The sequence below is a fragment of the Sus scrofa genome, chromosome 10 (assembly GCF_054392235.1).
Source record: "Sus scrofa isolate SSC_HxYL_T2T_F1_AM1 chromosome 10, Sscrofa_HxYL_maternal_Yorkshire_Landrace_v2.0, whole genome shotgun sequence".
NCBI classification, from domain to species: domain Eukaryota; kingdom Metazoa; phylum Chordata; class Mammalia; order Artiodactyla; family Suidae; genus Sus; species Sus scrofa.
In genome coordinates, this window is record NC_139392.1 from 75,631,743 (window position 1) to 75,656,012 (window position 24,270).

Consider the following 24,270-nt stretch of genomic DNA (forward strand, 5'->3'; position numbering starts at 1 on the left):
CTATTATAGTGCCTTTGTAAGAGCTCCTTTCTACACATATCACCTCAGGCTGTTTCAGTTATTACTATCTGAATGATTTTTTCCACTGAAGTTAAGATCCATATATCTGCTTATTTAAATCACAGGTACCTCAGAGTTAAGATGCTACAAACCGAACTAATCACCTTTCTGCAATGTCTTCTCCTTACTTTCCACTCACTTATTCACTTGAAATCTGGGCATCGTTTTTGGCTCCTTCATTGTTTTTCCCTGGCACCTTCCTCCCCAGCCACTACTACTAATTCGTCTATAACAGGTCCTGTTGACTCTTCTTCAGTGTCTCTAAATTTGTCCATTCCATTTCCACTTTATACCTTGTATAAAGCTTAGAAAACTGCTCTGTCTTCTGTATATCACTACCTCTTTCCCTCTGATCACATCCTCATTATCCACACTGTAGCTTGAGTGGCACTTGCAAAGTAGAAATCTGATCACGTCCCTCCCCTACTTCAAAGTTCTTCAGTGATTCCTCATAAATATGCAATCTCACAGTGAGGCCTATTAGTTCATATATAGTGCAGCTCCTGTCTTTCTAGTCTTGCTGCATTCATCCCTTTGCTCTCACCTTACCAGTCGTATTGGCATTTCAGTTTTTGAAATTTCTTTTTTTTTTTTTTTTTTTTTTTTTTTGTCTTTTTGTTGTTGTTGTTGTTGTTGCTATTTCTTGGGCCGCTCCCGTGGCATATGGAGGTTCCCAGGCTAGGGGTTGAATCGGAGCTGTAGCCACCGGCCTACGCCGGAGCCACAGCAACGCGGGATCCGAGCCGCGTCTGCAACCTACACCACAGCTCACGGCAACGCCAGATCGTTAACCCACTGAGCAAGGGCAGGGACCGAACCCGCAACCTCATGGTTCCTAGTCGGATTCGTTAACCACTGCGCCACGACGGGAACTCCTGAAATTTCATTCTTTTCTGCCTTTGCAGATGTTCTCTAGCCACAAAACTTGTTCATCTTGGTCTGAATATTACTCATTGGTCAGATCTTGTAGTTCAAATGAAAAATGACTATATTCATTCATTCACTGTTTATTTGATCATAATCCTTTGAGTACCTACTAGGTGTCAGGTACTATTCTAGGTACCACAGATGTAGTAGTAAGTGAGACAAAGTTCCTGCCCTTAGGAAATTTTCATTATAGAGAAGAGGGGACAAATAATACCCCCCCCCAAAAAAAAAGACTATTTCACGTAGGGAGAAGTGCTGTTTAGAAAATTAAATAGGGTAGTGGGATACAAAAAATTGGGATTGGGAAGGGGGACTTCTTTAGCTAGGGAAGTTAGGAAGTGATTCTCTGTGGAGGTGACATTTGAACCGAGACCGAGAGGGTAGATAAGGCATTTTCCCTGTGAAGATCTAAGGAAAAGACAAATGCAGAGGCTCTGAGGTGGGAGAGGTCTTTCTAAGAGTCATGTAGTTATAGGGTAGTTGGTGAAAAGGCGATTGGTTGGAGAGAGGTCAGAGAGATTGTCAGGGGCCAGATTATGTATGGCCTTGTTGGCCTTGAAAAGTGGTAGATTTTTAATTCTAAGTGTGATGGGGTTATCATTAGAGTACTTGATTTACTTTTTAAAGAGAATCATTCAGGTCACCGAGTGGAAAGCATTTTGAAGGGAAGGCAAGAGCAGAATTGCCAGCAGGGAGAGTATTGTAGCAATCCAGGCAGGAAATGAAAAGTGCTTGTCCTTTAAGTGGTGGAGTGAGGAATTGAGGGGAGAGGTTGGATATTTTTAAGGCAGAGCCGAACAGGACCTACTGGTGGGTTGGATGTGGTATGCGGGATTAAGAGGAATCTAAAGATGACTCTAGTTTAAATTGTTTTCCTATGCCAGTGTCTGGTAGCACATGGGTGGGAGGATATCAAGAGGACTGTTGTGGTTGTGTGTTAAGTCCATGTTAGGTTAGACAATGAAATAGGCCAGACAGTCAGTTCTGGAGTTTAGGGAAGGGTCAGAGTTAGAGATCAACATTTAGGAGTCATCACAGAATAGATTAGAACTGTTTCATAGAAATATAATGTGAGCCACATATCTAATTTAAAATTTTTCTAAAAGCTACATTAAAAAAGTACAAAGAAATAAGTTGAATTTAATTTTAATAACATTCATTATTTAACACAGACCATCCAAAGTGTAGTTGTTTCATAAGTAATCAACATAGTTTGTTAGTGAGATATTTTACTTTACGTTTTTTGTTTTTGTTTTTGTTTTTGTTTTTTGGCCGCCCTGCGGCATATGGAGTTCCTGGGCCAGGGATTACATGTTGCAGGTGCGGCCCTAAATGGCAAAAAGAAAAAAAAAATGGGATTTTTAAAGTCTAAAGCTTTGGAAATGATGTTGTTACTGGTGATGACCATGGAAGGTTTTGATGGTGATGATGGAAAAAAAGGAAGAAAATATTGTTTAGTTCAGGAGGTCAAGTGACTGACAGGCAAGGGTCTGAGTGAATGTTGACATTACTAATAATAATGATGGGAATAGTGATGAATTAGTGAGCTCGATGTAGAGTCCTTAGTAAAGTAGGGGAGTGATGAAGATGTTGGCAGATGACAGTAATAAAGTTACTTCCTTAGAGACTTCTTCCCTGTCAATTTATCCCTTGTTAAATGCTCCCATAGAATCCTCTGTGGCACTTATTACATCTATTTGACACTTGATGCTGGTCTCCAGGAGAGCAGGACCATGTTTGTCTCTTGTTTTTTCATGTATCTCCAGTGCTTACTCAATGCCTGGCACATAAACTCTCAAGACTTGACATGAACTGTACATGGAGCCTGGGAGCTTAGTTCTTTTTCTTTTGGCTGTACCTGCGGCACATGAAAGTTCCTGAGCCAGGGATGGAATCTGAGCTGCAGCTGTGACCTACACCACAGCTGTGGCAATGCTGGATCCTTAACCCACTGCACTGGGCCAGGGATTGAACCTGAGCCTTGGTGGCAACCTGAGCCACTGCAGAGACAATGCCAGATCCTTAACCTGCTGTGCCACATTGGGAACTCCTAGAAGCTTAGTTCTGGTACTCATTCTGTCACAAATTAGTTGTATTTTAACCAGCCTTTAACTCTTCTATAAAAGGACAAGTTTGAACTAGATTATGTACAAAGTTTCAGTTCTGATGGTTTTTAGTAGGATTTGTTTCTGACTTTTAGCCCTGTAATTCTCATGTTTTTCATTAGTTTGTTTCTGAGTTATTTCTTCAGTTTTCTCTAAAAAGAACTCCGATTCACTTACCTTTATTCCTTCTATTTTGTTGTTAGCAAATGTTATGTATAAATATGTACTTTGTCATAATTATGGTATCAAGACACTGAATTAAATAGGTTGTTCAGGATATTGTTGTGAATGATGATTCCTCTTAAACATGTCTAAACTTTTTATTTTTTTTTTATTTTTTATTTTATTTTATTTTTTTTTTGTCTTTTGTCTTTATGTTGTTGTTGTCGTTGTTGTTGCTATTTCTTGGGCCGCTCCCGCGGCATATGGAGGTTCCCAGGCTAGGGGTTGAATCGGAGCTGTAGCCACCGGCCTACGCCAGAGCCACAGCAACACGGGATCCGAGCCGCGTCTGCAACCTACACCACAGCTCACGGCAACGCCGGATCGTTAACCCACTGAGCAAGGGCAGGGACCGAACCCGCAACCTCATGGTTCCTAGTCGGATTCGTTAACCACTGCGCCACGATGGGAACTCCTAAACTTTTTATTAAAATCAAACTTTGTCTTAAGAGAGAAAATATAGGTGAGATTGTGTTAAATTAGAACTTTTTGGTTTTTACCCTTTTACAGTATAGATCAACAGTACTAAAACTTACGATTTCATGACTCCTTTATACTCTTAAAAGAGTATTGAGGATTCCAGAGAACTTTTTATTGGTTACCCTGCAGCATATGGAGTTCCCAGGCCAGGAATCATATATGAGGTACAGATGTGACCTAAGCCACAGCTGTGGCAACACTGGCTTCTTAACCCACTGTGCTGGGCCAGGGATTGAACCTGTGTCCCAGTGCTTCCAAGAAGCCGCTGATTCCTTTGCGCCACAGTGGGAACTCTGGGAACTTCTTTTTAGGGGGGCTCTATCTATCAGCATTTACTGAATCAAAAATTAAAATGGAGTCTTTAAAACATTTATTAACTCATTAAAAATGTAATGGGTTTTTAACATAAATAATTTTTTGGGAAAAATATCCATAATTTTCTAAAACAAAGAAGTTTTAATGAGTTCCCATCGTGGCTCAGTGGTAACAAATCCACCTAGTAAACATGAGGATGTGGGTTCCATCCCTGACCTTGCTCAGTGGGTTAAGGATCTGATGTTGCTGTAAGCTGTGGTGCAGATAACAGCCACAGCTTTGATATGATGTTGCTGAGGCTGTGGTGTAGGCCAGCAGCTACAGCTCCGATTTGACCTCTCTAGCCTGGGAACTTCCATATACCATGGGTGCAGCCCTAAAAAAGCTAAATAAATAAATAAATAAATAAAATAAAAACTTTAAAAATGTTTTGCATTTTTTAAAATTATAGTTGATTTACATGTATTGTTAATTTTTGTACAGAAAGGTGACCCAGTCGTACATATATATACATTCTTTTTCTCATATTATCTTCCATCATGTTTTTCCCAGGAGACTGGATATAGTTCTCTGTGCTGTACAGCAGGACCTCATTGTTTATCCATTCTGAATGTAATAGTTTTCATCTACCTAACACCAAACTCCCAGTCCTTCCTCCTTCCTCCTCCCTCTTGGCAACCACAAAGCTGTTCTCCATGTCTGAGTCTGGTTTCTGTTCTGTAGATAGGTTCATTTGTGCTATATTTTAGATTCCACATATAAGTGATAACATATGGTATTTGTCTTTTTTTTTTTTTTGTCTTTTCTAGGGCCACACCCATGGCATATGGAGGTTCCCAGGCTGGGGGTCTAATCAGAGCTGTAGCTGCAGGCCTGCACCAGAGCCACAGCAACGTGGGATCCGAGCTGTGTCTGCGACCTACACCACAGCTCACGGCAGTGCCGGATCCTTAACCCACTGATCGAGGTCAGGGATCAAACCCGAAACCTCATGGTTCCTAGTCAGATTCGTTAACCACTGAGCCATGACGGGAACCCCTTGTCTTCCTCTTTCTTTCTTTCTTTTTTTTTTTTTTGGTCTTTTTGCCTTTTCTGGGGCCGCTTCCACGGCATATGGAGGTTCCCAGGCTAGGGGTCATGGCTGCAACCTCATGGTTCCTAGTTAGATTTGTTTCCTCTGCGCCTCAATGGAAACTCCTATACCACATCTTCTTAATCCGTTTTTCTCTTGAAGGACATTTAGGTTGTTTCCATGTCTTGGCTATTGTGAGTAGTGCTCCTATGAACATAGGGGTGCCTGTATCTTTTTGAACTGTAGTTTTGTTTAGATAGATACCCAGGAGTGGGATTGCTGGATCATATGGTAGTTCTATATTTAGTTTTCTGGAGAATCTCCATACTCTTTTCCATAGTGGATGTAGCACTTTACATTCCCAACCCAAAACCAAAAAAGTTAATGAAAAGAGTGGCATTGTTTTATATTACTACACATCTCTTTAGTGATTGGCTGGAAGACAGCTAAATTCTCATATCTACTTCTACATTCAACCTGTTGTGATATTTTATTTTGGTTGAACTGTATGAGAAAATCTGGCTTCAGTTAAATAGTTGGAAAGGGAGGAATATTTGTAATAACCTATATGTAGAATTACAGATAATTTTCTTTGATACTCTATCAAAACTCGGCACATATTAATTCTTAAAGGTTGGTTGAAATATGGACTCTCAAACCCTATCAGTGAACATTTTATACCTCCAATATATTAAAAATCATTGTATGGGTCATTTGGAAAGTATTTGTTCACTAATTACACAGATTTTCTGAATGTTGACACATTTCATTGTGTGATATAAAAAAATTTCATTCGGAGTTCCCATCTTGGCACAGTGGAAATGAATCCGACTAGGAACCATGAGGTTGCAGGTTTGATCCCTGGCCTTGCTCAGTGGGTTAAGGATCCGGTGTTGCTGTGAGCTGTGGTGTAGGTTGCAGACGCAGCTCAGATCTGGTGTTGCTGTGGCTGTGGTATAGGCTGGCAGCTATAGCTCTGATTAGACCCCTAGCCTGGGAACCTCCATATGCTGTGGGTACGGCCCTAAAAAGCAAAAAAAAAAAAAAAAAAGAATCGCATTCATTAACATCACTACAGATCTTATTAGATGAATCTTTAAATATTGAAAAGCTTCCATGCGCAACGCTGATGGATGAAAGCTTTCCAAAATTCTAATTTTTACTTGAAAGCTTGACTTCTACTATTGGCAACAAAACATTTCCTTGAAGTAATATGTTCGCTTCTGTCATTTTTAGAAAGATGTCTGCCAAATATCCAACCTGATTAACCATAGTTTGTCATTTGTTTTTTGAAGTAACAAGTGATTTTTGAAGTTCCATGGAAAAATGGCTTATTTAGCTTGCAAATAAATTAAGTGCTTTTTCTTATTATATTTAGAGTGCAGAGTTTATATATATTTTTCATTTTGTCACACAGAATGTTAAAAGGCATCTAAGGGTGAAAAAGACCCAAAAGAGAAGGAAAACAGCATTAGTATTATTAAGAAAATAGTTTTGACCTTGTGAAAACCTGTTGAAATGGTGTTAGGGATCTTTAGTAGTCCGCAGACCACACTTTGAGAAGCTTTGGTACAGATGATTGGTGTAGTAGACTTAATGCCTTCGTCTTGTGGTAATGATGGGAGTCAGAATTTTAAATATCACTGTGTAGCATTATGTGTAGTGGGCATCTCTCACTAAAAATTTACATGATACCTCATAAAAAATTTGAATATTTCTTTGTGTAGGAATTCTCTTAGTACAGCATATACTATGCTAATTATTTTGGATAGTTTCTTATATTCTAGGTCTTACTGTTGCTCATTATATTTCACCATTCAGCACTAATTTTGAAATAGTTTGAGTTTCATATATCTGTTTCTCCAAATTTCAGCCATGCCAAAAGTTTAGTAATTTGTTTGGATAAATTTATTTGATTAATAGGAAGTTGTTCAGATAATAAGATTTTTATGAAGCAATATGGAACACTAATTTAAAAATGTTTGTAGTAATCATAGTAATCATTTAATTTCTTTCTAATTTGAGTACGTTCCAAATTAGATTTGAAGAAATCTGTTGTTGATAATATATCTATGATATGTATCTTCCTTTTCTAAACTAATATATAGTTATATCTTAAAAAAAAACACCCAACTAAAGTGGGAGAAAAAGAAAAGAAAGTGGAGGATATGTTTTTTGTTTTAGCTGTTTCTCTGGCATTTTCCCTCTTCTGTTATATATTTTTATGCTTTTCATGAAGAAAGCTTGGATTAATCTGTTTCTCTTTCAAACCATTTCTCTTCCAAAAAATTGAGAAACCTTTTTTATTTTTCAGCTCCATGTTTCATTAAAATTAATATTCAGGGAGTTCCAGTCGTGGCGCAGTGGTTAACGAATCCGACTAGGAACCATGAGGTTGCGGGTTCGGTCCCTGCCCTTGCTCAGTGGGTTAACGATCTGGCGTTGCCGTGAGCTGTGGTGTAGGTTGCAGACACGGCTCGGATCCCGCGTTGCTGTGGCTCTGGCGTAGGCTGGTGGCTACAGCTCCGATTCAACCCCTAGCCTGGGAACCTCCATATGCCGCGGGAGCGGCCCAAGAAATAGCAACAACAGCAACAACAACAAAATAAATTAATATTCAATTAATAATATTCAGACTTTACTTTGAATATTGGGGATACAAACTGGTGATAGTCTCATTCTTTTTTTTTTTTTTTTTTTTTTGGTCTTTTTGCCTTTTCTAGGGCCGCTTCCCGTGCTGTATGGAGGTTCCCAGGCTAGGGGTCTAATCAGAGCTGTAGCCACTGGCCTACACCACAGCCACAGCAACGTGGGATCTGAGCCACGTCTGCAACCTACACCACAGCTTACGGCAATGCCGGATCCTAAACCCACTGAGCAAGGCCGGGGATCGAACCCACGACCTCATGGTTTCTAGTCAGATTCGTCAACCACTGTGCCACGACAGGAACTCCGATAGTCCCATTCTTTCAGAATGATCGGAGAATGCCATAAAGATCCTAAAGAAAACTGGCAGATTTTTATGCGTTCCTAGGTTGAAACCATAGCAATGTCCAGTAAAATGAGATACAAGTAATTAAATGTAACATATTCACCGTATGACAGAATATATTAGTTTGTCACCTGTTCAGTTATTCAGCAACTTTTGACTGCCTGTTATGTGCCTAAGTGATTTTGCGAATCAGATATAATCTTTGTCCTGAAGATATAATCTCTGTCTCCCTTACTAATCAAATAAATCTCAAACTATAATAAGTTTTATCTAGGGAAGTACATGTTGACATGAGAGTGTATGTCAGGTGCTCCCACCTAGCCTGGCATGTCAAAGAGTTGATATTGGGATTGAGATCTAAAAGGTGAACATAGGAGTTCCCGTCGTGGTGCAGCAGAAATGAATCTGACTAGGAACCATGAGGTTGCGGGTTTGATCCCCGGCCTCGCTCAGTGAGTTAAGGATCTGGTGTTGCCGTGAGCTGTGATGTAGGTAGCAGATGCGGCTTGGATCTGGTGTTTCTGTGGCTCTGGCATAGGCCGGCAGCTATAGGTCGCATTAGACCTCTAGCCTGGGAACCTCTATATGCTGCAGATGCGGCCCTTAAAAAGGACAAAAAGACCAAAAAAAAGGTGACTATGTATGTTAACCAAGAAATTTTGAGGGAAGGAAGAACAATGTCCCTACCAGAAGGAACAGAAATATTGTGTGTACAGGCCCAAAGGTGAATGAAAGCACTGTGGTTTTGAACAAATTATAGACCAGTGTGCTTTAGAGTATAGTAAGCAAAAACCTGGAAGGAGTTAGGAACCAGGTCAAGTAAAGTTTTATAGACTCTGTTAAGGATGTTGATCTTTTTTCTAAGCTGATGAGAAGACATTGAACATTTTAAGTAATGGGATGACATTATCAGTTTTACTTTTTAAAGATTACTTGTGTTTAGAGTGGGAAACAGATGGGGGAGAGGCTGGAGTATGTATGGATTGGAAGAAGCTCAAGAGGAGATGGGGGGAGGCTAGTCTTGAGGTGATGGTAGTGAGTCGTGGTGAATTATCTAAACTCTCTAGTGCCCAGAATCATTGTGGTAGGCTGTGATGACTTATTTTTTCTAGAAAGAGATGTATTAAAAGTAATTCAACAGATAATTATTTGATTTTATATTCAACATATAGTTATTAATTGCCTACTCTGAAATCTCTGCTAGGTGTTATGATGTCTATATTATATATAATATAGTTATGTAAGAGTTATTGAATGATGGAAGATTATAAAGCCTTAAATTTAGGAAGGAGAAGAGTGATTATAGTATTTATATTTAAATGAGGAAATGTTCTTTTTTTTTTTTTTTTTTTGGTCTTTAGGGCCACACCCACGGCATGTGGAGGTTCCCACGCTAGGGGTCTAATCGGAGCTGTTGCTGCCGGCCTACGCCAGAGCCACAGCAACGCGGGATCCGAGCCGTATCTGCAGCCTACACCACAGCTCACGGCAACGCCGGATCGTTAACCCACTGAGCAAGGGCAGGGACCGAACCCGCAACCTCATGGTTCCTAGTCGGATTCCTTAACCACTGCGCCACGACGGGAACTCCTTTTTTTTTTTTTTTTTTTTTTAACAGTTCAGTTTTGGCTGCCAGAAGAATTTTGCTTACGGACAGAAAAAAAGTCATGCATTTTTTTTTTTTTTTTCTTTAAAGAGCATCTAGGTAATTAATAGGTTCCTGTAAGATTCAGATAATACAGCTGTTTTAAAAGCAAAACCTAGGAGTTCCCATTCTGGTGCAATAGAAACAAATCCAGCTAGTATCCATGAGGTTGCGGCCTCAGTGGGTCAGGGATCCGGCATTGCCGTGAGCTGTGGTGTAGGTTGAAGATGGGGCTCGGATCTGGCGTTTCTGTGGCTGTGGCCGGCAGCTGCAGCTCTGATTCTCGACCCCTAGCCTGGGAACTTCTATGTGCCGCGATTGGGACCCTAAATTAAAAATAAATAAATAAAAGCAAAACCTAAAATTCCCTTTCCTTTTTCTCTCCGTACGCCTACTCATCCCTTCCCCCAAACCGATCTCACGTTTGTTTCATGTCCTTCCACTTTGGACACAGAGGATAAGGAAGATTCATCTGGCAGGGTGGATTCATTAAGGGGCAGACTGGATGCAGAGTGACCAATTAGAGGACTGTTACTCCTGTCCAGATGTAAAGTGTATATCTTTAATTGAGATAGCTGCAGTTAAGATTGAAAAGGAAGGAACAGATACAACAATAATCAGGAAGCTTGGTGAAGGCGATATGGTGGATAGGGAAAGGAAGAACTCAAAGATGAATTCTTTTACCTGGAACCATTTTCCTCCAATGTAAAGCCAGTCCACCCACATAAGGTAATTTGCAGTCGCAGATGTGAATCTATAGACTTTCTCTTTTTCAGCCGTTAGTACACAGTTGGTTCCAACACTTTCCAGCTTTAACTCCTCCACAATTGAATTGATTGGCAGAGCAGTGGGTAGGAAAATAGGGATAAGGCTTGAATGTTAGCTGGCTGTGTGGGCAGAAGTGGGGAGAGGGAGGAAAGAGGAAAGGGACTCTGAGGTCTCTCTGGCTATATATTACTGTGTCATGAGGCCAAGGTGCAAGTTTCTCCTCATAAGGTTAATTTTGATGTTCTGACATAATCTACTGTATTACAGATTGTTGGATTTTTAGACACTTAGAATCTTTTCATAAGTACTTTCAAACTATGTGTGACTTATATGTGGACTGAGAATTGTCTCTTTTAAAAAGGAACTTTTGGAGAGATTTTAAGGAACAGGAAATTCCTGTTGTGGTGCAGAGGGTTAGGGCTCCAGTATGGTCTCTGCAGTAGCTTAGGTTGCTGCTGAGGTACCAGTTTGATCCCCGGCCAGGTGCAGTAGGTTAAGGATCTGGCGTTGCTGCAGCTGTGGCATAGATCGAATCTGTGGTTCAGATTTGATCCCTAGCCTGGGAACTCTATATGGTGTGGGTGGGATTAAAAAAAAAAAAAAAAAAAAAAAGGTTATGCAAAAGTGGATGTTGGGAGGCAAGGGCTATAGATAGTAGGAGCAGCATGTATACCACCACTTGCTTGAAAGAGCTACAAGTAGTTTGGTTTTTGATAGTGTCAGTTGCAAGGGAGGGTAGTGGAGATGAGGTCTCAGTCAAAAATATACTTGAACTGCTATCATTAAATTGTAGAAAACCAGTTCATTGTTTCCCATATTTGAAAACAGAAACCCGGTTTTAAAATTTAACACTGCTATTTTGACCAGAAAATAAAATGGACTTGATTGAAAAAAATAAAATTTAACACTGGTAAGATGAAATTGGGCTTTTGCTATGTTCTGATATATATATATCCTTTCTTTTGTCTAGACACATTTGGCATAAACAACAGAAGCCATTCAGTAAGTGGGTAAATGCAGGAGAAATGAATTACAGGTCTGATACTTTGTATCAACTCACTGTCATAATTTGGGATTGCTTGCCTGCATTAGTGGATTTATTGTTAGTGTTTAATAATATTTTGTGGAATATAGAGCTAATCTCCAGTTCACCTGTGCGTTTCTTACACTCATCTTTATTCCTCCCAAAAAAAAAAAAAAAAAAAAGAAGTAGATTGGTGGGGAGAGAAAGAAAGGAAGAAAGGCAGGCAGGCAGGCAGCACAGTACAGTCTATATGAAAACCCTGCTACTCTCAGCATTTTCGTTTTGTTTTTAATGAACAAAACAAAGATGGTGTAAGGTAAGAGGAATAAATGATATATTTATATCACTGAGAAGAATTGTGATAAAATATTCCTTTCACAGGCAGGCAGGAATCTAGAAAAAAGTTTATTTCCACCAAGATGTTTTGACCTCATGGATACAATAAATCATGTAATGGTCTTGTTTCTATATCTTTGTGGATTCATGGAGAACAGAGCCAATCTTATGGTTCCAATTTATTATGTAGTACTTTGTAGCCTCTGTGGTCTGTGTATTAACATCCTTTATCTTTTATATTATAGGCTATCCTGATTTTTATCTTCTATATTTTCCTGTTTTATTGTACATATTTTTGTACTAACACAGTAATAGCTAATGGCCCTACCCTTGACCAGTGAAATTATAACCTTTTGAGGGGGAGTTGGGGGTTAGTTTGGGTCCAGGGCTCTGGGATTTTTTTGGGGGAGGGGGTGTGCCTGTGGCATGTGGGAATTCCTGGGCCAGGGACTGAAACCATGCCACAGCAGTAGCCTAAGCCATTGCAGTGACAATGCTGGATCCTTAACCTGCTGTGCCACAAGAGAACTCCTGGAATTTTTTTTTTTTTTAAAGCTCACCAGGTAGTGTTGATGTCCACCTAGGGTGGGGACTCACTGTTCTAGAGCAGGAGTGAGCATGTATTTTCACAAAGGGCCAGATAATTACTTTAGGCATCGTAGGCCACAGCTACTCAGCTCTGCCATTATAGTAAGGAAACCGTGGGTGATATGTAAATTAATAGATGCTAAGATATTCTAAAAAAACTTCAAAATTGAAGGGTAAGGAGTTCCCGTCATGGTGCAGCTAGGAACCATGAGGTTGAGGGTTCGATCCCTGGCCTCGCTCAGTGGGTTAAGGATCCAGTGTTGCCATGAGCTGTGGTGTAGGTTGCAGACGCAGCTCTCATCTGGCGTAGGCTGGTGGCTACAGTTCCAATTAGACCCCTAGCCTGGGAACCTCCATATGCCTCGATTGCAGCCCTAAAAAACCAAAAAAAAAAAAAAAAAAAAAAAAGTAGGGTAAGTGTTTGACCTGAGAGCCAGTAGTAGTAGTAAGTAGGGTAAGTGTTTGACCTGAGAGCCATAGTTGGCTGAGTCCTGTTTTATAGACTGAGCTGGTGACAGACTAAAACTGTGTTTGAACTAATATACTGAGGTGAATGCATTTAAATTTTTCTCTATCTCTTTCTTTCTCTTTCTTTTCCATTAAACTTTTTTTCAGAGCAGTTTTAGTAGCAACATTGGGTGGAAGGTGTAGAGATTTCCCAGGTTTCCTCACTCCTGTACATGCATAGCCTTTTACATTATCAACATCCCCCATCAGGATGGTACACTTGTTACAGTTGACCCTGCACTGAAACGTCATTTTCATTTAGAGTCTATAGCTTATTGGTTTACATAGTTTAGGATTCACTCTTGGTGTTGTACCTTCTTTGGGTTTTGACAAATGTAGAATGAAATGTATCAATCACATGGTACACTACACAGTAGTTTTACTGCCCTAGGAAATCCTTTGTGCTTCATTTATTTATCCCTCCTTCCTTCCTGATACCTGGCAACCAGTGATCACTCTACTGTCTTCTAAGGCTTGGTTTTTAAAGAATTTCATGGAGTTCCCTGGTGGCTTAGCAGTTAAGGATCTGACGTTGTCACTGCTGTGGCTCAGGTTTGATCCCTGGCCCAGGAACTTCCTCATGCCTCAGGTGTGGCGAAAAAAAAAAATATCATATAGTGGGAATCATACAATAAGTATCCTTTTCAGATTGGCTTCTTACATTTAATAATACTCATCTAAGGTTGCTCTGTGTCCTTTCGTGGCTTAATAGCTCATTTTTTTTTAGCTCTGAATAGTAGGTGTACCACAGTTTATCTTTTCACCCAATGAAAGACATCTTGGTTGCTTCCACATTTTGACAATTATGAATGAAATCTGTAATAAACATTTGTGTGCAGGTTTTTTTTTTTTTTTGCCAGTCTTTTAAATGATTTTTGTTTTTTTCCCATTATAGCTGGTTTACAGTGTTCTGTCAATTTTCTACTATACAGCAAGGTGACCCAGTCATATATACATATATGCATTCTTTTTTCTCACATTATCATGTTCCATCATAAGTGACTGGATATAGTTCCCAGTTCTGTATGGAAGGATCTCATTGCTTATCCACTCCAAATGCCATAGTTTGCATCTACCACCCCAAACTTCCAGTCCATCCCATTCCTTCCCTCACTCACTTGGCAACCACAAGTCTCTTCTCCAAGTCCATGATTTTCTTTTCTGTGGAAAGGTTCATTTGTGCCATATATTAGATTCCAGATATAAGTGATATCATATGGTATTTGTCTTTCTCGTTCTGACTTATTTCTCTTAGTATGAGAGTCTTTAGTTACGTTCATGTTGCTGCAAATGGCATTATTTTGTTCTTTTTTATGGTTGAGGAGTATTCCATTGTGTATATATACCACATCTTCTTTTTTCTTTTTCTGGTCTTTTCTAGGGCTGCACCAGCAGCATATGGCGGTTCCCAGGCTAGGGGTCTAATTGGAGCTGTAGCTGCTGGCCTACACCACAGCCACAGCAATGTGGGATCTGAGCCGCATCTACGACCTACACCACAGCTCATGGGAATGCCAGATCCTTAACCCACTGAGTGAGGCCAGGGATTGAACCTGCAACCTCATGATTCCTAGTCGGATTTGTTATCCACTGAGCCACGACAGGAACTCCTATACCACATCTTCTTAATCCATTCATCTGTTGATGGGCATTTAGATTGTTTCCCTGTGTGGCTATTGTGAATAGTGCTTTGTACAGGTTTGTGTATGTATGTAAGTTTTCACCTCTAAAGTGGTCTTGCAGTTTTGCATTCCTACCATCAGTGAATGAAAGTTCTAGTTGTTGCACATCCTCACCAGCATTTGGTGGTGTTAGTATTCTAGTATTCTGGGTTTTTTGGTCATTAATGGGTGTATAGTTTTATTTCATTTTAATTTGCATTCCTCTGGTGACATGATGTGGAACATCTTTTCATATGCTTTTTTAGTTTCTCTGTCTCTTTTTTTTTTTTTTTTTTTTTGTCTTTTTGCCTTTTCTAGGGCCATTCCTGCGGCATATGGAGGTTCCCAGGCTAGGGGTCTAATCAGAGCTGTAGTCACCGGCCTATGCCAGAGCCATAGCAACACCATATCGGAGCTGCATCTGCAACCTACACCACAGCTCACAGCAACACCGGATCCTTAACCCACTGAGCAAGGCCAGGGATCCAACACGCAACCTCATGGTTCCTGGTCGGATTCGTTAACCACTGAGCTACGACAGGAACTCCATGTCTTTTCTTTAATGTCTGTAATTTTTTGTCCCATTTTAAAACTGAATTGTTTGTTTTCTTATTGTTACATTTAAGAGTTCTTTTTATGTTTTGGATAACTTTTTTTATTAGGTATATCTTGCAGATATTTTCTTCCAGTCTGTGTCTTATCTTTGCACTCTTTTGATGGTACAGTGCAGAAAATTTTATTTTTAATGAAGTCCAGTTTATCACTTCTCTCTTTTCATAGATGATGCCTTTGGTGTTGTATCAAAAAATCATTGCCCATCCCAAGGTCATCTAGATTTTTTTTCTCGTTACCTACTAGGAGTTGTATGCTTTTGTGTTTTATGTAGGTCTGTAATCTGTTTTAAGATAATTGTGAAGGATATAAGATCTGTGCTTGGATTGATTTTTTTTTTTTTTTTGCATGTGGATGTCTATTTGTTCTAGCACTACTTGTTGAAAAGATTTTCCTTGCTCCATTGTATTGCTTTTACTCCCTGTCCAAGGTCAATTGACTGTATTTATGTGGGCCTGTTTTTGGCTTATCTGTTTTGTTCCATTGATGTATTTGTTCTTTTGCCAGTACCACACTGTCTTCATTACTATAGCTTTATTGTAAGTCTTGAAGTTGGGTAGTGTCAGTTCTCCAACTTTGGTCTCAAAGTTGATTTCAGCATTGTGGTAGCTATTCCTGGTCTTTTGCCTCTCCACATAAACTTTATTGATTAACAGTGTCCATCCTGTGGGAGTTCCCATTGTGGCGCAATGGAAACGAATCTGATTGAGGAGTTCCCGTCGTGGCGCAGCAGAAACCAATCCAACCAGGAACCATGAGGATGTGGGTTTGATCCCTGGCCTTGCTCATTGGGTTAAGGATCCAGTGTCACCCGTGAGATGTGGTGTAGGTCGCAGACGTGGCTCAGATCTGGTGTGGCTGTGGCTGTGGCTTAAACCTGCAGTTATAGCTCTGATTTGACTCCTAGTCTGAGAACTTCCATATGCCTGCAGGTGTGGCCCTAAAAAGCAAAACAAAAACGCAAAACCCCCCAGTATCCATCTTTATTGATATATGGTTGACATGCAACATTGTGTAGGTAGATTTAAGGTCTACAACATGATGATTTGATACACGTATACATTACCAAGGGATTACCACAGTAGAGTTAGTCAACATGTCCATCACCTCATGTAATTACCATTTTGTTCTGTGGTGAAGGCAACTTTCAAGTACATGATACAGTATTGTTCATTATTGTCACCAAAATGCACATAGATCCCCAGAACGTCTCCAGAAGTTTGTACCTTTTCACCAGTATCTTCCCATTCCCCACCACCCTTGGCAACTACCATTCTGCCCTGTTTCTATGAGTTCAGCTTTTTAAGATTCCACATATAAGTGCTATACAGTATTTGTCTTTCTCTGTCAGAGTTATTTCACTTGGAATAATGCCTTCAGAGTCCATTCATGTCTTTGCAAATAACAGGATTTGCTCTTTATGTTGGCTGAGAAATATTCCTCTGTGTGTGTGCATGTGCGTGTACTATGTCTTTTTCCATTCATTTGTAGATGTACACTTAAGTTTGTTTCTGTAATATCTTGGCCTTTATGAATAATGCAGTGAACATGGGAATGCAGTTATCTCTTTGAGATTCTGATTTCATTTCCTTTGGATATATACCCAGAAATGGGATTTCTAGAAGTTATTTTTTAAAAATTTTTGAGAAGCCTCCATACTCTTTTCCATGGTGGGCATACCAACTTATATCTCACCAGCAGGACACAAGGGTTTCTTGTTCTCCATTGCCTTTTATTTCTTGCCTTTTTGATGATAACCATTCTAAAATGTGTGGTGTTGATTTGTGTTTTCTTGGTGATTAGTGATGTGCATGTTCTCTTTTCATGCACCTGTTGGCTATTCATGTCTTCTTTGGAAAAATGCTTATTGAGGTCCTCTGATTGTTTGTTTGTTTGTTTTTTTTTTATTCAGGGAATTGTATTATATTTGTAGTTATATGACTATCATCAAAACCTAATTTTAGAACATTTCTATCTCAGACCCCTAATCCTTTCCGCCTGCCCAGCCTGTCCCCTTTGGTAACCCTAGGTTTCTCTAAATCTGTGAGTCTTTCTGTTCTACAAATAAGTTCATTTGTATCCTTTTCTTAGATTCCACATATAAGTGATAGTGTATGATGTTTGTATCTCACTGTCTAACTTTAGTACGATCATTTCTGGGTCCATCCACGTTGCTGCAAATGCCATTATTTCAATCTACTTTATTTATTTATTTATTTTGTCTTTTTGTCTTCATAGGGCTGCTCCCATGGCATGTGGAGGGTCCCAGACTAAGGGTCTAATCAGAGCTACAGCTGCCGGCCTACGCCAGAGCCACAGTAGCGCCAGATCCGAGCTGCGTCTGCAACCTACACCACAGCTCATGGCAATGCTGGATCCTTAACCCGCTAAGCAAGGCCAGGGATCGAACCCACAACCTCATGGTTCCTGGTTGGATTGGTTTCTGCTGCGCCACAACGGGAACTCCTCAGTCATTTTTATGGCTGAGAAATATTCCTTTGTATATATGCACCACATCTTCTTTATCTGCTCCTCTGTTGATGGATGTTTAGGTTGCTTCCATGTCTTGGCTATTGTATATAGTGCTCAATGAGCACTGGGGTGCATGTATCTTTTTGAGTCATAGTTTTTTCCAGATAGATGCCCAGGAGTGGGATCGCTGATTCTATATAAGTTTCTTGAGGAATAGCCATGCTGTTTTCCATAGTGATTGCACCAATTTACATTCCCGCCAATAGTGTATTTCCTTTTCTCCACACCCTCTCCAGCATTTATTGTTTCTAGACTTTCTGATGATGGCCATTCTGGCTGGTGTACGGTGGGACCTCATAGTAGTTGTGATTTGCCTTACTCTATAGTGATGTTTTGAATATCTTTTCATGTGTTTTTTGGCCATCTGTATGTTTTCTTTGGAGAAATGTCTATTTAGCTCTTCTTCCCATTTTTTTTGATGGGGTTGCTTGTTTTTTGATATTGAGCTGCAGGAGGGGTCTGTATATTTTGGTGATTTATCCCTTGTCAGTCACTTCATTTGCAAATATTTTCTCCCATTCTATGGGTTGTCTTTTTGTTTTAAGGTTTCCTTTGCTGTGCAAAACTTTTAAGTTTAATTAGGTTCCATTTGTTTATTTTTGTTTTTATTATCATTACTCTAGGAGGTAGATCTGAGAAGTTTATGTCAGAGAACATTTGGCTTATGTTTTCCTCCAAGAGTTTTATAGTATCCAATCTTATATTTAAATCTTTAATCCATTTTGAGTTTATTTTTGTGTATGGTGTTAGAGACTCTTCTAATATCATTCTTTTTTTTTTTTTTTTTTTGTCTTTTTGCCATTTGGCATATGGAGGTTCCCAGGCTAGGGGTCGAATCGCAGCTATAGCCGCTGGCCTACGCCAGAGCCACAGCAGCGGAGGATCCGAGCTGCGTCTGCGACCTACACCACAGCTCACAGCAACGCCGGATCGTTAACCCACTGAGCAAGGGCAGTTAACCTGCAACCTTGTTCGTTAACCTGCAACCTCATGGTTCCCAGTCACATTTGTTAACCACTGCACCACCACGGGAACTCCTAATATCATTCTTTTAATGTAGCTAGCTGTTCAGTTTTCCCAGCACCACTTATTGAAGGGACTCTCTCTCCATTGTATATTCTTGCCTCCTTTGTCGTAGATTAGTTGACCATAGGTGCGTAGTTTAATTCTGGGCTTTCTGTCCTATTCCACTGATCTACATTTCTGCTTTTGTGCCAGCACCATACTATTTTGATGACTGTAGCTTTGTAGTATAGACTGAAGTCAGGGAGCCTGTTTCCTCCAGCTCCATTTTTCTTTCTCAGGATTGCTTTGGCTATTCAGGGTCTTTTGTGTTTCCAAACAAACTTTAAAATATTTTGCTTTAGTTCTGTGAAAAATGCCATTAGTAATTTGATAGGGCTTGCATTGAATCTGTAGATTGCCTTGGGTAGTATAGTCATCTTGACAAAATTGATTCTTCCAATCCAGGAGCATGGTATATCTTTCGATTTAATTGTGTCTTTGATTTCTTTCAGCAGTGTCTTATGGGTTTCAGAGTACAGGTCTTTTGTCTCTTTAGGTAGGTTTATTCCTGTTTTTTTTTTTTTTTTTTTTTTTTTTTTTATATTTTTAGGGCCACACCCGAGGCATATGGAAGTTTCTAGGCTAGTGGTCAATCAGAGCTGTTGCTGCTGGACTATGCCACAGCCACAGCAATACCAGATCCCATTTTTTTTGATGGGGCCTACACTACAGCTCGTGGCAGTGCCAGATCCTTAACCCACAGAGCGAGGCCGTGGATTGAACCTTCATCCTCATGGATGCTAGTTGGGTTTGTTAACCACAGAGCCACGACATAACTCCTTATTTTATTTTTTGATGTGATGATAAATGGGATTGTTTCCCTAATTTCTCTTTCTGATCCTTTATTCTTAGTATATAGAAATGCAGTTGATTTCTTTGTATTAATTTTGTATCCTGCAACTTTACCAAATTCATTTTCTGGTACTGTCTTTAGGATTTTCTAGGTATAGTATCATATCATCTGCAAAGAGTGATAGTTTTATTTCTTCCTTTCCAGTTTGGATTCCTTTTATTTCTTTTTCTTCTCTGATTGCCATGACTAGGACCTCCAAAAGTATGTTGAATAAAAGTGGTGAGAGCAACGTCCTTGTCTTGTTCTTGATCTTAGCAGGAATTTTTTGAGCTTTTCACCACTGAGAATGATGTTAGCTGTGGGTTTGTCATATATGGCCTTTATTATGTTGAGTAGGTTCCCTCCATACCCACTAACTGGAGGGTGTTTATCAGAGATTGGTGGTGGATTTTATCAAAAACTTTTTCTTTATCTATTGAGAGGACCATGTGGTTTTTATTCTTCAGTTCCTCTGCCCATTTTTAAATTAAAAAAATTTTTTTTGTCATTGAATTGTGTGAGTTCCCTATACATTTTAAATATTAACACGTTACCTGATAGATGGTTTGCAAATATTTTCTCCCATTCTGTAGGTTGCCTTTTCATTTTGCTGATGGTTTCTTTTGTTATGCTTTAGCTTTTTAGTTTGATATAGTCCCCCATACTTATTTTTGCTTTTGTTGCATATCCTTTTGGTATCATGTCCAAAAAGTCATTAAAAGACTAATGTTAGAGAACCTCCTTTCTGTGTTCTAGGAGTTTTATGGCTTTAGGTCTTATGTTTAATCCTTTTTTGAGTTAACTTTTGTAAGTGGTGTAAGATAGGGGTCCAGTTTCATTCTTTTGCTTGTGAATATTCAGTTTTCTCAGCACCATTTATTGAAGAGATTATCCTTTCCTCATTGGGTAGTCTTGGCTCCTTTGTCCAATATTCTTGACTGTATATGTGAGGGTTTATTTCTGGGCTCTTAATTCTGTTCTACTGGTGTGTTTGTGTCTCTTTTTACACTGGTAGCATATATATATATTTTTTAATCAGTATGGTTTTCTAATATATTTTTGAATCAGGAATTGTAATGCTCTCACCTTTGTTTTTTTCCCTCAGGATTGTTTTTGGTATTTTGAGTATATTTTAGTTCTGGTACAAAATTGAGGATTGTTTTTTCCTATCTGTGAAAGATGCTATTGGAATTCTAGTAAAGATTGCATTGAATCTATAGATGGCTTTGGGTCATGTGGACATTTTAACAATACTAGTTTTTCTGATCCATGAACATGGTACATCTTTTATTTATTTGTGTCTTCAGTTCCATTTTTCAAAGTCTTATAATTTTCACAGTACAGATGTTTTACTTCTTGGGTTAAGTTTATTCATACATTTTTTTTTTATTATTCAGGATGTTATTATATAGCATCAATACAAGTCAATACAAAAAATTGTATTTTATTGTTCTTGGTATTTTGTATGCTATTAATGGGGTTTCAAACAGCTTTTGCAGATATATTATTGTTACTGTATAGAAAGGCAACTGATTTTTGTGTGTTGACTTCGTATCCTGCAAATTTACTGAATTCTCTTATTCTAACTTTTTTTTGTGGAGTCTTTAGAATTTTGTATATAGATCATATAATTTGCAAGCATACTATTTTAGTGCTTCCTTTCTGATTTGGATGCCTTTCATTTCCTAGTTGCTCTGGCTAGGACCTGCAGTACAGTGTAAAATAGGGGTGGTGAGAGTGGGCACCCTTATCTTATTCTTGATTTTAGAGGAAAAACTACCACCCTCTTATCTTAGATTATGATGTTATCAGTGGGGTTATTATCTATGGCCTTTATCTTGTTGAGGTACATTCTTTTTGTACCCAGTTTATTGAGAGTTTTTATCATGAAGGGAGGTTGAATTCTGTCAAATGCTTCTTCTGAGTCTAATGAGAGCATATGATTTTTATCTTTTATTCTATTAATGTTCATCACACTTACTGCATATGTTATTTCCTTATGTTGAACTATTCTTGCATCTTAGGGATAAATCACACTTGAGCAAGGTGTACAGTCCTTTTAATGTGCTGTTTTTTTTTTTTTTTTTTTTTTTTTTTTTTTTTTTTTTTTTTTGTCTTTTGTCTTTTTAGGGCTGCATCCACAGCATATAGAGGTTCCCAGGCTAGGGATCTAATTGGAGCTGTTGCTGTTGGCCTACGCCAGAGCCACAGCAATGCCAGTTCCTAGTGACCTACACCACAGCTCATGGCAAAGCCAGATCCTTAACCCACTGAGCGAGGCCAGGGGTCAAACCCAAAACCTCATGGTTCCTAGTCAGATTCGTTTCCGCTGTGCCATGATGGGAACTCCAGTGCTGGCCTTGTAAAATGAGTTTGGGGAGTTCCCATCGTGGCACAGTGGTTAAGGGATCCAACTAGGAACCATGACGTTGCAGGTTCGATCCCTGGCCTTGTTGAGGATCTGGTGTTGCTGTGAGCTGTGGTGTAGGTCAAAGATGAGGCTCAGATCCCACGTTGCTGTGGCTCTGGCATAGGCCGGTGGCTATATCTCCTATTAGGCCCCTAGCCTGGGAACCTCCATATGCTGTGGGAGCGGCCCTAGAAAAGGCAAAAAGACAAAAAAAAAAAAAAAAAGAGTTTGGGAGTGTTCTCTCTTCAGTGTTTTTTGAAGACTCTGAGAAAGATTGGTGTTAATTCCTTTTTGAATGTTTTAGTAGAATTCCCTAGAGAAACTGTCTGGTAATAGGCTTTTTTTTTCCTTGGGAAATTTTTGATTACTGATTCAGTCTCCTTACTTTTTATTGGTCTGTCCAGATTTTCTAGTTCTTCATGATTCAGTCTTGACAGGTTGTAAGTTTCTAGGAATTTATCTATTTTTCTAGGTTATGCAATTTGTTGGTGTATAATTGTTTATTGGAGTCTCTTAGGATTTTTTTGTGTTTCTGTGGTATGAGTTCTATGCCTCCACTTTAATTTCTGATTTTATTTATGGCTTTTTTCCCTTAGTCTCACTAAAGTTTTCTCACCTTAGTTTATCTCTTTGAAAAGACAGATTTTAGAGTTCCCATCGTGGTGCATCGGAAATGAATCTGACTAGAAGCCATGAGGTTGAGGGTTTGATCCCTGGCCTCGCTCAGTGGGTTAGGGATCTGGTGTTGCCGTGAGCTGCGGTGTAGGTTACAGACATGGCTTGGATCCTGCGTTGCTGGCAGTTGTAGCTCTGATTTGACCCCTAGCCTGGGAACCTCCATATGCCCTGGTTGCGTGCCCCCCCCCCCCCAAAAAAAAAACTAAAGACAGATCTTTGTGTCATTGGTCTTTCCTATTTTTCTGGTCTCTATTTTATTTATTTCTACTCTATATTTCCTTCTTTCTACTAACTTTCAGCTTAGTTGTTCTTGTTTTTCTAGTTTCCTGAGGTTTAAAGGTACATTTTTATCTGAGATCTTTTTTTTTTTTTTTTAAGAAGAAAAGGAATTTTATTTGAGCCAAATTGAGGATTATAACCCAGGAAGCAGATTCTCAGAAGCTCTGAGAATGGTCCACCTGTTAGTACTTGAAGGCACAGTCATAGATGTTTTATTGTTATTTATTATTATCATCGTCATCATCATTTAGGTGTTACAGTGTTTCGTCAAGTTCTGTTGTACAGCAGAGTGACCTAGTCACACACATTTCCCTGTGTTGTACAGCATCCCATTGCCCATCCATTCCAAATATAACAGTTTGCATCCAAATAAACCCCCAGAATGCCCATTCATCCCACTCCCTCCCCTTTCTCCCTCGGGAACCCCAGCTCTGCTCTTCTTGGCCATGATCTTTTTCTGTTTTCATTTGTTATTTTTAGATAAGGTCATCTGTTCCATATTTTAGATTCCACAAATAAGTGATATCATATGGTATTTGTCTTTTTCTTTCTGGCTTACTTCACTTAGTATGAGAGTCTCTAGATCCATCCATGTTGTTGCAAATAATATTAGTTTGTCTTTTGTCTTTTTTTATGGCTGAGTAATATTCCATTGTATATTGTATATATGTACCACGTCTTAATCCATTCATCTGTTGATGGACATTTAGGTTGTTGCCATGTTTTGGCTATTGTGAATATTGCTGCTATAAACATAGGGGTGCACGTATCTTTTTCAGTGAAAAGGTTTTTTTTTTTATTACTCAAATGAATTTATCACATCTGTAGTTGTATAATGATCATAACAATCCAGTTTCACAGGATTTCCATCCCATAACCCAAGCACATCCCCCCACCCCCATCAGTGAAACGTTTTGTCCAGATAGATGCTCAGCAGTGGAATTGCTTTATCATATGGTAGCTCTGTACATTTAGTTTCCTGAGGTTCCTCCATACTGTTTTCCATAGTGGTTATACCCACCAACATTTGGAGGGTACAACATTTACATTCCCACCAACAGTGGAGGAGGGCACCTGTTTCTTCACACCCTCTCCAGCATTTGTTATTTGTAACTTGTTAATGGTGACCATTCTGACTGGTGTGAGGTGGTCACACCAGT

At 39.3% G+C, this 24,270-nt stretch overlaps 1 protein-coding gene and 1 long non-coding RNA gene across 16 annotated transcripts in view; one reads left to right on the plus strand and one right to left on the minus strand.

Annotated features, from left to right (window-relative positions):
- The window catches only part of ABI1 (abl interactor 1), a 128,815-nt gene that overhangs the window by 9,730 nt on the left and 94,815 nt on the right, over nucleotides 1-24,270 (plus strand).
- Nucleotides 639-4,526, minus strand: LOC146399527 (uncharacterized). The gene is made up of 2 exons (XR_014818060.1): nucleotides 3,728-4,526; nucleotides 639-3,403 (listed from the first exon to the last, which is right to left on the minus strand). It is a non-coding gene; the product is annotated as an uncharacterized LOC146399527 (long non-coding RNA).